Source organism: Equus asinus, unplaced genomic scaffold (genome assembly GCF_041296235.1).
Source record: "Equus asinus isolate D_3611 breed Donkey unplaced genomic scaffold, EquAss-T2T_v2 contig_68, whole genome shotgun sequence".
NCBI lineage: Eukaryota > Metazoa > Chordata > Mammalia > Perissodactyla > Equidae > Equus > Equus asinus.
The window spans coordinates 19,278-32,450 of NW_027225382.1; the positions used below are offsets into that span (position 1 = coordinate 19,278).

At 75.5% G+C, this 13,173-nt stretch overlaps 3 non-coding genes across 3 annotated transcripts; 1 reads left to right on the forward strand and 2 right to left on the reverse strand.

The window, feature by feature from the left end:
- Positions 1 to 1,411: 1,411 nt before the first annotated feature.
- On the reverse strand, positions 1,412 to 1,483 carry TRNAE-CUC (transfer RNA glutamic acid (anticodon CUC)). Its single transcript has one exon. It is a non-coding gene; the product is annotated as a tRNA-Glu (tRNA).
- Positions 1,484 to 8,145: 6,662 nt separating this feature from the next.
- TRNAE-CUC (transfer RNA glutamic acid (anticodon CUC)) lies at positions 8,146 to 8,217 on the reverse strand. Its single transcript has one exon. It is a non-coding gene; the product is annotated as a tRNA-Glu (tRNA).
- A 1,729-nt stretch (positions 8,218 to 9,946) lies between these two features.
- Positions 9,947 to 10,029, forward strand: TRNAL-CAG (transfer RNA leucine (anticodon CAG)). The gene has a single exon. It is a non-coding gene; the product is annotated as a tRNA-Leu (tRNA).
- The last annotated feature ends 3,144 nt before the right edge of the window (positions 10,030 to 13,173 follow it).

Here is a 13,173-nt window from a genome sequence, read left to right on the forward strand (position 1 = left end):
CGCGTGGGGGGCCACCCACCGGGACCGACGCCTCCATCCCGCACCGTCTCCCGCCCCCGCACGCGCACGCCCAGCACCCCGGCCGGGCCCGTGGGGGAGCTTCCCGCGCTCACGGGGCGCACCCCTATGCCCACCGGGGGCGCCTTGGCACAGGGGAGAACGGCTCTGTCAAAGTCCAGCGTGGGGCCCGCGGCAGCTTCCTGCCGCTCATCGGCTCGGCCCTCCCCTCTGCCTCGGCCGGAACCGGTCCCTGGACAGATACTCAGCTCCGCTGGCTCACGGCGGCGCGCCCGTCGTGGCGGCAAGGGGCCGGAGAGCTGCCATCTCCTTTGGGGAGCAGCCGCAGGAGAAGATGGATGCGGGGCTGGAGAGAGGGATGGCGTGGGTGGACGCCGAGGCGGGAAGGGGAACGCCGTCCAAAGTCCCAGCTCGGTGGGGGGAGGGGCGTGGGGGAGGCAAGAGTTCCGGGGAACGCCCCGGCCACTTGGCCATAGGACGCGGAGCGTCGCTGAGGCCACTGGAAGAAAACGCTGGCCACCCCCGCCACCCGTCCGCCCCCAGCCCCTCCCCACCTGCTTGCCCGTGGCGTTTTCCGGAACGGCCTCCTGTAGCTCCCTGCTCTGTCTCCTCCGCGGCGGGCTGGTCTCGCTAGCCCGACGGACGGACGGGTCGAGGGTCACTGGCCCATCTCCGCCTCTCGGGCGCCGCGGCCGGGCCCTCGGCTCCCACGCCCGCGCGAGACCCAGACGCCCCTGGCGCCCAATCGCCGGGCCCCCGGGACACGCAGCGGGCCCAGGACCCGGCAGGCGGCGGCGGGAAAGCTGCCGGCGCCTTGGCTGGCGCGAGGGGCGAGGCCAGGGACCACAGGTCTCGGCAGGTGGCCCGACCGGTCCAGGGAGACCCCTGCCCCCTCCCGCCCGCACCCCCAGCCCCAGCCCCCACCGGCGGCCCCACCTCGGGAGGGACCAAGGGGCGGCTTGGGGGCCGCGAAACTGTCGCGGCCGAAGCCAGGCTGCGGGAGAGTCGAAGCGCGTGCGGGGGCCGGCGGCGGGGCTGTGCGCCCGCGGCCACGGCGGGAGAGAGGCGGCCCCAGCCACCGAGGAAGAGGGGAAGCGAGGCGAGCGTCCGAGGAGGAGGAGGAGGAGGAGGAGGGGAGACGCCCAGGGGGCGAGCGGGGGCCGAAAGGTCTGCCGTTGGCAGGGGTGGAGGGGGCGTGGCAGGGTCAGGGCTGGACGTGGCGGGTGGCCTTGTCGGGAGGCCGAGGCCAGGGGGCGAGGGGCGAAGCGAGCGAGCTCCGGCGCGGGCTAAAAGTGTGCGTGGTGGGGGGAGGGGTCGCGGCCGCCCGCGCCGCGCCGGGGAGGCGGAGGTCGGGCGGCCGGCAGGCGGGCGGGCGGAGAGGAAGAAGAAAGGCTTCCCTGACCGGGAATCGAACCCGGGCCGCGGCGGTGAGAGCGCCGAATCCTAACCACTAGACCACCAGGGAGCGTCGGGCTTCGCGCCTCGCCTGCGCCTCCTGGACCCGGGGCCCGCAGCCCGCCCGCTCGCCGCTCCCTCGCCGCCGGGGCCCCCTGCCTTGCGCAGGCCAGCCGCCCGCCGCCCCGGCCCAGGCACGCGCCCTCGCCGGCTTCCTGCTCGCCGCGCCCTCAAAACGCTGCGCGCGCACACACGCACACACACGCACACACACACACACACACACACACACACACGCACAGCCGCACGCCCGCCGCCCGCCGCCCGCCTCCGGGGCGGGAGGGCCCCGCAGCTCGGCAAAAGGTCGGCCCGCTGCGTTGGCCGGGAATCGAACCCGGGTCAACTGCTTGGAAGGCAGCTATGCTCACCACTATACCACCAACGCCGCACAGCCCGGCCTGCCCCGAGACGCCGGCCCGGGGCTCGCGCCACAGCAGTCCGGCCGCCGCCGCCGCCGCCGCCGCCGCCGCCGCCTGGCGCAGCCCTGCTCCGACGCCCCGCCCGCCCGCAGCGCGGCGCTGCCACCGGCGCCACCAACCGCCGCCCCGCGCCAGCGCCAGCGCCGCGCCCGACGCGGCAGCCCTCGTCCGCCGGGACGGACCGCCTCTGGGGGGCGCCCTCGCTGCCGCGCCACCAAGCGACCGCCATTCCCACGCCGACCGCCCCGCCAAAGCCCCGGCCGGGCGCCCGCCCTCCACCGTCCGGCTCGCCCCAGCCCCTCTCCACAGGCTGCTCGGCGAGGCAGCTGCGCGCACCGAGAGAGGACCCACCCGCCGCCCGTCCCGGCAGCTGTGCAGCTGTGCAGCGCGCGTCGCGCGTCGCGTCGCGTCGCAGGGAGCCCCGTGCGCCAGCCGCTGGGGGCGGGCCGCTCGTCGGGCGCTGCGGGGAGCAGAGGAAGCCTTGGCTCGGCCGTGCCGAACGACCGCCGCCCGACGGCGAGGGGGCCTCGGGGAGGGGTCCCCGTGGGCAGGCCGGGCACGGGTTGGCGGCCTGCGCCTGGCTGGAGGGCGGGGCAGGGCGAAGAAGCGCCCTCGGGGGCTGGAGGGCGGGGCGCGGCAGGGCGAAGAAGGGCCCTCGGGGGCAAGCGGCCGGACGCAGAGCGGCGCCAGCCACCAAAAAGGGACGTCTTGCCTCCCCGTCGGGGAATCGAACCCCGGTCTCCCGCGTGACAGGCGGGGATACTCACCACTATACTAACGAGGACGGCGGCGGCCGCCCCGGCGCCCGACCGCTCTCCGGCTGCCTGCCGACGCCGACCCCCGCCCTCGAGGCCCTGCCCGCCACCGGTGCCCGGCACGTGTGCCCCATCCGACCCGACAGCCAAACGACCGCGTCATCCAGCAAAGCGGCCCGCGGCCCGCACACGACCCCGACCGCGCGCCCGGCCCTGGCGGCGGCGGCGACGGCGGCTGGAAATGCCGAGTCTGCGCCGCCTCTTGCCTCCCGTGCGGAGATCGCGCCGCGAGGAAGAGGCCCTCTCGAGAGGGCCAGCGAGGCGGCGAGGAGAAGGGGGGCGCGCGCCGGGCCGCGGCCTTGTCCCGGCCGGCGCCCGGGGTGGGCGACGGGGCGGCGGCGGCGGTGGAGCCGGGCGAGTCCGCTGGCCTTGCTCCCCGTCGGCCGGCGCGCGCGTCCCGTCCGTGGCGCGCCCACAAAGACGCCCGCCAGGCGCCGCGGGCGGCCAAGGGCCCCGCCGGCCGCGTCGGCTCCCAGCCAGGCGAGCGGCCACGCGCCCAGGCCCGCCGTCAGGATGGCCGAGCGGTCTAAGGCGCTGCGTTCAGGTCGCAGTCTCCCCTGGAGGCGTGGGTTCGAATCCCACTCCTGACACGCCGACCTTTTGGCCCGCCCAACCAACGCCCGCCTACCCGGGCCTCCCGCACACCCGAGCGCCGCCCTTGGCCGCCTTCCTGGCCGGCCCGGGCTGGCGCTCCGGCCTGTGGCCGCCGCGCCAAACTCCAGGCCCCTACACGCACGCCTCTCCACCCCACCCGCTTCTCACGCCCGCCGCTGCGCGGGCCTGGCGCACTCAGCCCAGGAGGCTGCCCCAGCGCCTCGAACCCACTGGCAACCGGCCTTCCCGACACAGCGCGCGCGCCCCCGCCCACTCACTCACACACCCTTCCCACCGGACCCCACACGCGGGGGCTTCAGGACTTCGCGCCCCATCGTTCCTCGCCTGCTCTCCCCTTCCCCCTCCGCACACGAGCCCCCCCATTAGGGGGGTTGTGTAGCCCTCCCTCCCACTCGCGCTCCCACTCCCACTCCCACTCCCCCTCCCCCACCCCACCCCACCCCACCCCACCCCACCCCACCCGACCCTGCGTGAGCAAAGCCCTCCACGGGTCACCCTCCGACTTCTGCCTGGCGCACAGCGCCTCGCTCTTGGAGCGCCACGCCTGCGCAACGGGCGGCACACCGTCCAACACGCTGTCCTTTCCCACAGCCCCCGGCCGCCCGGCCCGCCCATCCTCTCCACACCCTGCTCAGGTCGCCGTCCCCATCTCGGTGGCCTGTGGTGCCCACCACGACTTTTCACCTCGGGGCCTCGCCCGGGCCACACATGCCTGCCTCCCGGGCCCCACGCAGCCCGGCCTTCTGCTCGCCAGCCCACCACAGCGCCCTCCCTGCACGGGGCCTGCCTGGCACGCGGGCCCAACCCGGCAAGCTGGCTCCGGGGAGCAGCGAGCCGAAGCCCTGGATCCCCGTCGCCCACACGCCACGTCGGGCCCACGGCCGGGGCCAAGCCCCGTCTGCACGCGCGAAGGCGCCTCGGGGGCCCAAACCCACGACGACACGACGGCGCGCCTCCTCCGCGGGCGGCCCGCCGGCCGGCAGCCACTCTGCCAAAGCGCGCCCGCCATCCAAGACCGCGCTCCTGCCTCGCCACCAACGCACCCCGGAGCCGGACCCTTGCGGGCGAGCCGTCGGCCAGAGCGCAGGCGCCAGGCTCAGGCCCCTCGGGTCTCTTGGCCTGAGCGCCACTCAGCGGCGGGCGGCCGAGGCGGCGCTCCCCAGCCTGCGGCTCCCACGGCCGCCCCCACGCCACGGCCCTCCCGCCCAGCCCAGCCCTGCCCAGCCCTGCCCAGCCCTGCCCTGCCCTGCCCTGCCCTGCCCTGCCCTGCTCTCGTCCGGCAGGCCGCGCCGTTGGCGCCCGCGCACGGCCACGCGCCCAGCGCACCCGCGGGGAAGCCCGCCGCCCAGGGGACTTGGGCACGGGCCCGTGGGTCGTCGAAGGGAACGTCGCCCGCCACAGATCGCCGCCCCTCGTTGGCACTCGAGCGCGGGCCAGGCTGGGCGCGGCTCCTGGCTTCCTCCGGCGACGCCGGCAGGGTCGCGGCGGCCCTGGGCCGGACACAAGGCGCGGGATGGGCCGAGGCCGCCCCGCTCTGTCGCGGCTCCTCCGCGCCTCGGCGCACAGGTGCCACCGCGCCTCCGGGTCTCCCTGCTCCGCACCCCCCTCCTACCGCGCCCGCCCCCGAGCGCCCTCCAGGGCCCCGCAGCCTCTCTTCCAGCTGCCCCGTCCGCCGACTGGCTCGGATGGAGGAGATGGCCCCGCAGGGCCGTGACCAGTGTCGGGCGGCTGGTGGCGAGCGCCGCTGGGGCGGCGCCTGGTGGCGCCGGCCACCGGTGCATGGGTGGTTCAGTGGTAGAATTCTCGCCTGCCACGCGGGAGGCCCGGGTTCGATTCCCGGCCCATGCAGCACCCCGTCCCCTTTTGGTCCCGCGGCCCCGACGTCCAGCTTAGGCTGCCTCTCTCCTGCGCTCGAGGCCGCCCCCACACACCAACACCTTCCGCCCGCCCCGGGCCCTCGCTCTCGCCCTGGAGACAAAAGTCCCCCCCCCTCCGCCCCCAAACACGCACCCCGGGAACCAAACGCCCGCCCCCCAAACCCCCGTGCCCTGACACATTCACGGCCCAGCCACTCTCGTGCCCGCGCACCTTCCTTCCTTGTCCCTCTTCTTTTCCTTCCCGTGACCCCGCTCGAGTCACGCGTTTCCCTTCGAGGGACACTCTCCCGCAGCACACGCGGGCCCATGCACGCCCCACCTCCTCACGCTCCGCCACCTTTCCCCGCTCTCTGGCTCGCTCTGACCCCGGCCGGCAAGTTACGCGGCGTTGGCACTGCCGGCAGGAAGGAACGTGCCGCTCCTACGGGTGACCCACCGCCTTCTCCCGGAGGGTCCCCGTGTCCTGATGGCGCGCCCTCGAGTCTTTCCAAAGAGTTCCGCGAGATCGTCACCATGCACGCCCGCCGTGTGTTCACCTGATCCCGCTCGGCCGCCATCGGTTGCCAACGCTCGCCGGGCCCTCCACCACCGAAACCACCTGCGCCGCCACTGCCACCCAGTCCACCCACCCCGCCCCTCCCCCCCATCCCCCGGCGCCAGCACCAAGTCCACCACGCGTCAGCACCGGCACCACGACGAATCCTCGCCGCCACCCCCGCCCCCAGGACGCCCCGAGGACACTGCCAAGCCCGCCGCCGCCACCCCAGCCTGCAAGCCCCAAGCCGCACCCCAGCCCCAACCCCTCCACCTCCACCCTCCCCACCCCCCTACTGCTCCAACACCCCGACGCCTGTCAGGCCCCTCCTCCCCGCGCCCCCACTTTCCAAATCCTTCCCGGCCGGGGATCCTCCGTTCCGTTGGTCCCTTTGGCCTCTTCTCAACTCAACCCCCAACGCACACCCGAGACGCGACTCTCTGTCCCCAGGACAGGTCGTTTCTGTCTCTGGGGCAGGGGCATTCCCCGCCCTTGCCCGCTCCCCACCCCTCCTCTCACCCTACTCCTTAGCCTCACCACCTCGCAGCGCAGCACAGCCAGTCTCGCCCGCCGGCGTCCTCTCCCACCGCAGGGGCTTCCGTCTTCCTCGCACCGGAGCCCACTGCCCCTGCTTGCCACCCGCCGCTCCTTACGGCCTCCAGGCCCCCCCGCCCCACCATCCGCCAACAACCCCGCGGACCCTGTGGTCCTCTCTCGCACGACCCGCCCCGAGGACTCGCTTCCCCCGGCCCTGTCCCCCCTCCCCCGCTCAGGCCCCTCGTCCCCACCCCAACCCTAGATCTCACCCGCCGCCACCCGTGCCGGCCAAGGGGCCTGGCCGCCCGGAGCCCCTGCCTGAGCGGCCCGTTCCCGCAAGCCCCGCACCTCCTCCGGGCCCGCGGCGCTCCGCTCGCACACCCGGGACTCCTCCTCACGCCACCCACCGCGCGGCTCACCGCCGTGCCCTCTTCCTGGGGTCACTTGGCCCTGTGCCCTGACCCGCGTGGGGGGCCACCCACCGGGACCGACGCCTCCATCCCGCACCGTCTCCCGCCCCCGCACGCGCACGCCCAGCACCCCGGCCGGGCCCGTGGGGGAGCTTCCCGCGCTCACGGGGCGCACCCCTATGCCCACCGGGGGCGCCTTGGCACAGGGGAGAACGGCTCCGTCAAAGTCCAGCGTGGGGCCCGCGGCAGCTTCCTGCCGCTCATCGGCTCGGCCCTCCCCTCTGCCTCGGCCGGAACCGGTCCCTGGACAGATACTCAGCTCCGCTGGCTCACGGCGGCGCGCCCGTCGTGGCGGCAAGGGGCCGGAGAGCTGCCATCTCCTTTGGGGAGCAGCCGCAGGAGAAGATGGATGCGGGGCTGGAGAGAGGGATGGCGTGGGTGGACGCCGAGGCGGGAAGGGGAACGCCGTCCAAAGTCCCAGCTCGGTGGGGGGAGGGGCGTGGGGGAGGCAAGAGTTCCGGGGAACGCCCCGGCCACTTGGCCATAGGACGCGGAGCGTCGCTGAGGCCACTGGAAGAAAACGCTGGCCACCCCCGCCACCCGTCCGCCCCCAGCCCCTCCCCACCTGCTTGCCCGTGGCGTTTTCCGGAACGGCCTCCTGTAGCTCCCTGCTCTGTCTCCTCCGCGGCGGGCTGGTCTCGCTAGCCCGACGGACGGACGGGTCGAGGGTCACTGGCCCATCTCCGCCTCTCGGGCGCCGCGGCCGGGCCCTCGGCTCCCACGCCCGCGCGAGACCCAGACGCCCCTGGCGCCCAATCGCCGGGCCCCCGGGACACGCAGCGGGCCCAGGACCCGGCAGGCGGCGGCGGGAAAGCTGCCGGCGCCTTGGCTGGCGCGAGGGGCGAGGCCAGGGACCACAGGTCTCGGCAGGTGGCCCGACCGGTCCAGGGAGACCCCTGCCCCCTCCCGCCCGCACCCCCAGCCCCAGCCCCCACCGGCGGCCCCACCTCGGGAGGGACCAAGGGGCGGCTTGGGGGCCGCGAAACTGTCGCGGCCGAAGCCAGGCTGCGGGAGAGTCGAAGCGCGTGCGGGGGCCGGCGGCGGGGCTGTGCGCCCGCGGCCACGGCGGGAGAGAGGCGGCCCCAGCCACCGAGGAAGAGGGGAAGCGAGGCGAGCGTCCGAGGAGGAGGAGGAGGAGGAGGAGGGGAGACGCCCAGGGGGCGAGCGGGGGCCGAAAGGTCTGCCGTTGGCAGGGGTGGAGGGGGCGTGGCAGGGTCAGGGCTGGACGTGGCGGGTGGCCTTGTCGGGAGGCCGAGGCCAGGGGGCGAGGGGCGAAGCGAGCGAGCTCCGGCGCGGGCTAAAAGTGTGCGTGGTGGGGGGAGGGGTCGCGGCCGCCCGCGCCGCGCCGGGGAGGCGGAGGTCGGGCGGCCGGCAGGCGGGCGGGCGGAGAGGAAGAAGAAAGGCTTCCCTGACCGGGAATCGAACCCGGGCCGCGGCGGTGAGAGCGCCGAATCCTAACCACTAGACCACCAGGGAGCGTCGGGCTTCGCGCCTCGCCTGCGCCTCCTGGACCCGGGGCCCGCAGCCCGCCCGCTCGCCGCTCCCTCGCCGCCGGGGCCCCCTGCCTTGCGCAGGCCAGCCGCCCGCCGCCCCGGCCCAGGCACGCGCCCTCGCCGGCTTCCTGCTCGCCGCGCCCTCAAAACGCTGCGCGCGCACACACGCACACACACACACACACACACACACACACACACACACACGCACAGCCGCACGCCCGCCGCCCGCCGCCCGCCTCCGGGGCGGGAGGGCCCCGCAGCTCGGCAAAAGGTCGGCCCGCTGCGTTGGCCGGGAATCGAACCCGGGTCAACTGCTTGGAAGGCAGCTATGCTCACCACTATACCACCAACGCCGCACAGCCCGGCCTGCCCCGAGACGCCGGCCCGGGGCTCGCGCCACAGCAGTCCGGCCGCCGCCGCCGCCGCCGCCGCCGCCGCCGCCTGGCGCAGCCCTGCTCCGACGCCCCGCCCGCCCGCAGCGCGGCGCTGCCACCGGCGCCACCAACCGCCGCCCCGCGCCAGCGCCAGCGCCGCGCCCGACGCGGCAGCCCTCGTCCGCCGGGACGGACCGCCTCTGGGGGGCGCCCTCGCTGCCGCGCCACCAAGCGACCGCCATTCCCACGCCGACCGCCCCGCCAAAGCCCCGGCCGGGCGCCCGCCCTCCACCGTCCGGCTCGCCCCAGCCCCTCTCCACAGGCTGCTCGGCGAGGCAGCTGCGCGCACCGAGAGAGGACCCACCCGCCGCCCGTCCCGGCAGCTGTGCAGCTGTGCAGCGCGCGTCGCGCGTCGCGTCACGTCGCAGGGAGCCCCGTGCGCCAGCCGCTGGGGGCGGGCCGCTCGTCGGGCGCTGCGGGGAGCAGAGGAAGCCTTGGCTCGGCCGTGCCGAACGACCGCCGCCCGACGGCGAGGGGGCCTCGGGGAGGGGTCCCCGTGGGCAGGCCGGGCACGGGTTGGCGGCCTGCGCCTGGCTGGAGGGCGGGGCAGGGCGAAGAAGCGCCCTCGGGGGCTGGAGGGCGGGGCGCGGCAGGGCGAAGAAGGGCCCTCGGGGGCAAGCGGCCGGACGCAGAGCGGCGCCAGCCACCAAAAAGGGACGTCTTGCCTCCCCGTCGGGGAATCGAACCCCGGTCTCCCGCGTGACAGGCGGGGATACTCACCACTATACTAACGAGGACGGCGGCGGCCGCCCCGGCGCCCGACCGCTCTCCGGCTGCCTGCCGACGCCGACCCCCGCCCTCGAGGCCCTGCCCGCCACCGGTGCCCGGCACGTGTGCCCCATCCGACCCGACAGCCAAACGACCGCGTCATCCAGCAAAGCGGCCCGCGGCCCGCACACGACCCCGACCGCGCGCCCGGCCCTGGCGGCGGCGGCGACGGCGGCTGGAAATGCCGAGTCTGCGCCGCCTCTTGCCTCCCGTGCGGAGATCGCGCCGCGAGGAAGAGGCCCTCTCGAGAGGGCCAGCGAGGCGGCGAGGAGAAGGGGGGCGCGCGCCGGGCCGCGGCCTTGTCCCGGCCGGCGCCCGGGGTGGGCGACGGGGCGGCGGCGGCGGTGGAGCCGGGCGAGTCCGCTGGCCTTGCTCCCCGTCGGCCGGCGCGCGCGTCCCGTCCGTGGCGCGCCCACAAAGACGCCCGCCAGGCGCCGCGGGCGGCCAAGGGCCCCGCCGGCCGCGTCGGCTCCCAGCCAGGCGAGCGGCCACGCGCCCAGGCCCGCCGTCAGGATGGCCGAGCGGTCTAAGGCGCTGCGTTCAGGTCGCAGTCTCCCCTGGAGGCGTGGGTTCGAATCCCACTCCTGACACGCCGACCTTTTGGCCCGCCCAACCAACGCCCGCCTACCCGGGCCTCCCGCACACCCGAGCGCCGCCCTTGGCCGCCTTCCTGGCCGGCCCGGGCTGGCGCTCCGGCCTGTGGCCGCCGCGCCAAACTCCAGGCCCCTACACGCACGCCTCTCCACCCCACCCGCTTCTCACGCCCGCCGCTGCGCGGGCCTGGCGCACTCAGCCCAGGAGGCTGCCCCAGCGCCTCGAACCCACTGGCAACCGGCCTTCCCGACACAGCGCGCGCGCCCCCGCCCACTCACTCACACACCCTTCCCACCGGACCCCACACGCGGGGGCTTCAGGACTTCGCGCCCCATCGTTCCTCGCCTGCTCTCCCCTTCCCCCTCCGCACACGAGCCCCCCCCATAGGGGGGTTGTGTAGCCCTCCCTCCCACTCGCGCTCCCACTCCCACTCCCACTCCCCCTCCCCCACCCCCCCCCCACCCCACCCCACCCGACCCTGCGTGAGCAAAGCCCTCCACGGGTCACCCTCCGACTTCTGCCTGGCGCACAGCGCCTCGCTCTTGGAGCGCCACGCCTGCGCAACGGGCGGCACACCGTCCAACACGCTGTCCTTTCCCACAGCCCCCGGCCGCCCGGCCCGCCCATCCTCTCCACACCCTGCTCAGGTCGCCGTCCCCATCTCGGTGGCCTGTGGTGCCCACCACGACTTTTCACCTCGGGGCCTCGCCCGGGCCACACATGCCTGCCTCCCGGGCCCCACGCAGCCCGGCCTTCTGCTCGCCAGCCCACCACAGCGCCCTCCCTGCACGGGGCCTGCCTGGCACGCGGGCCCAACCCGGCAAGCTGGCTCCGGGGAGCAGCGAGCCGAAGCCCTGGATCCCCGTCGCCCACACGCCACGTCGGGCCCACGGCCGGGGCCAAGCCCCGTCTGCACGCGCGAAGGCGCCTCGGGGGCCCAAACCCACGACGACACGACGGCGCGCCTCCTCCGCGGGCGGCCCGCCGGCCGGCAGCCACTCTGCCAAAGCGCGCCCCGCCATCCAAGACCGCGCTCCTGCCTCGCCACCAACGCACCCCGGAGCCGGACCCTTGCGGGCGAGCCGTCGGCCAGAGCGCAGGCGCCAGGCTCAGGCCCCTCGGGTCTCTTGGCCTGAGCGCCGCTCAGCGGCGGGCGGCCGAGGCGGCGCTCCCCAGCCTGCGGCTCCCACGGCCGCCCCCACGCCACGGCCCTCCCGCCCAGCCCAGCCCTGCCCAGCCCTGCCCAGCCCTGCCCTGCCCTGCCCTGCCCTGCCCTGCCCTGCCCTGCCCTGCTCTCGTCCGGCAGGCCGCGCCGTTGGCGCCCCGCGCACGGCCACGCGCCCAGCGCACCCGCGGGGAAGCCCGCCGCCCAGGGGACTTGGGCACGGGCCCGTGGGTCGTCGAAGGGAACGTCGCCCGCCACAGATCGCCGCCCCTCGTTGGCACTCGAGCGCGGGCCAGGCTGGGCGCGGCTCCTGGCTTCCTCCGGCGACGCCGGCAGGGTCGCGGCGGCCCTGGGCCGGACACAAGGCGCGGGATGGGCCGAGGCCGCCCCGCTCTGTCGCGGCTCCTCCGCGCCTCGGCGCACAGGTGCCACCGCGCCTCCGGGTCTCCCTGCTCCGCACCCCCCTCCTACCGCGCCCGCCCCCGAGCGCCCTCCAGGGCCCCGCAGCCTCTCTTCCAGCTGCCCCGTCCGCCGACTGGCTCGGATGGAGGAGATGGCCCCGCAGGGCCGTGACCAGTGTCGGGCGGCTGGTGGCGAGCGCCGCTGGGGCGGCGCCTGGTGGCGCCGGCCACCGGTGCATGGGTGGTTCAGTGGTAGAATTCTCGCCTGCCACGCGGGAGGCCCGGGTTCGATTCCCGGCCCATGCAGCACCCCGTCCCCTTTTGGTCCCGCGGCCCCGACGTCCAGCTTAGGCTGCCTCTCTCCTGCGCTCGAGGCCGCCCCCACACACCAACACCTTCCGCCCGCCCCGGGCCCTCGCTCTCGCCCTGGAGACAAAAGTCCCCCCCCCCTCCGCCCCCAAACACGCACCCCGGGAACCAAACGCCCGCCCCCCCAAACCCCCGTGCCCTGACACATTCACGGCCCAGCCACTCTCGTGCCCCGCGCACCTTCCTTCCTTGTCCCTCTTCTTTTCCTTCCCGTGACCCCGCTCGAGTCACGCGTTTCCCTTCGAGGGACACTCTCCCGCAGCACACGCGGGCCCATGCACGCCCCACCTCCTCACGCTCCGCCACCTTTCCCCGCTCTCTGGCTCGCTCTGACCCCGGCCGGCAAGTTACGCGGCGTTGGCACTGCCGGCAGGAAGGAACGTGCCGCTCCTACGGGTGACCCACCGCCTTCTCCCGGAGGGTCCCCGTGTCCTGATGGCGCGCCCTCGAGTCTTTCCAAAGAGTTCCGCGAGATCGTCACCATGCACGCCCGCCGTGTGTTCACCTGATCCCGCTCGGCCGCCATCGGTTGCCAACGCTCGCCGGGCCCTCCACCACCGAAACCACCTGCGCCGCCACTGCCACCCAGTCCACCCACCCCGCCCCTCCCCCCCTTCCCCCGGCGCCAGCACCAAGTCCACCACGCGTCAGCACCGGCACCACGACGAATCCTCGCCGCCACCCCCCCCCCCCCGGACGCCCCGAGGACACTGCCAAGCCCGCCGCCGCCACCCCAGCCTGCAAGCCCCAAGCCGCACCCCAGCCCCAACCCCTCCACCTCCACCCTCCCCACCCCCCTACTGCTCCAACACCCCGACGCCTGTCAGGCCCCTCCTCCCCGCGCCCCCACTTTCCAAATCCTTCCCGGCCGGGGATCCTCCGTTCCGTTGGTCCCTTTGGCCTCTTCTCAACTCAACCCCCAACGCACACCCGAGACGCGACTCTCTGTCCCCAGGACAGGTCGTTTCTGTCTCTGGGGCAGGGGCATTCCCCGCCCTTGCCCGCTCCCCACCCCTCCTCTCACCCTACTCCTTAGCCTCACCACCTCGCAGCGCAGCACAGCCAGTCTCGCCCGCCGGCGTCCTCTCCCACCGCAGGGGCTTCCGTCTTCCTCGCACCGGAGCCCACTGCCCCTGCTTGCCACCCGCCGCTCCTTACGGCCTCCAGGCCCCCCCGCCCCACCATCCGCCAACAACCCCGCGGAC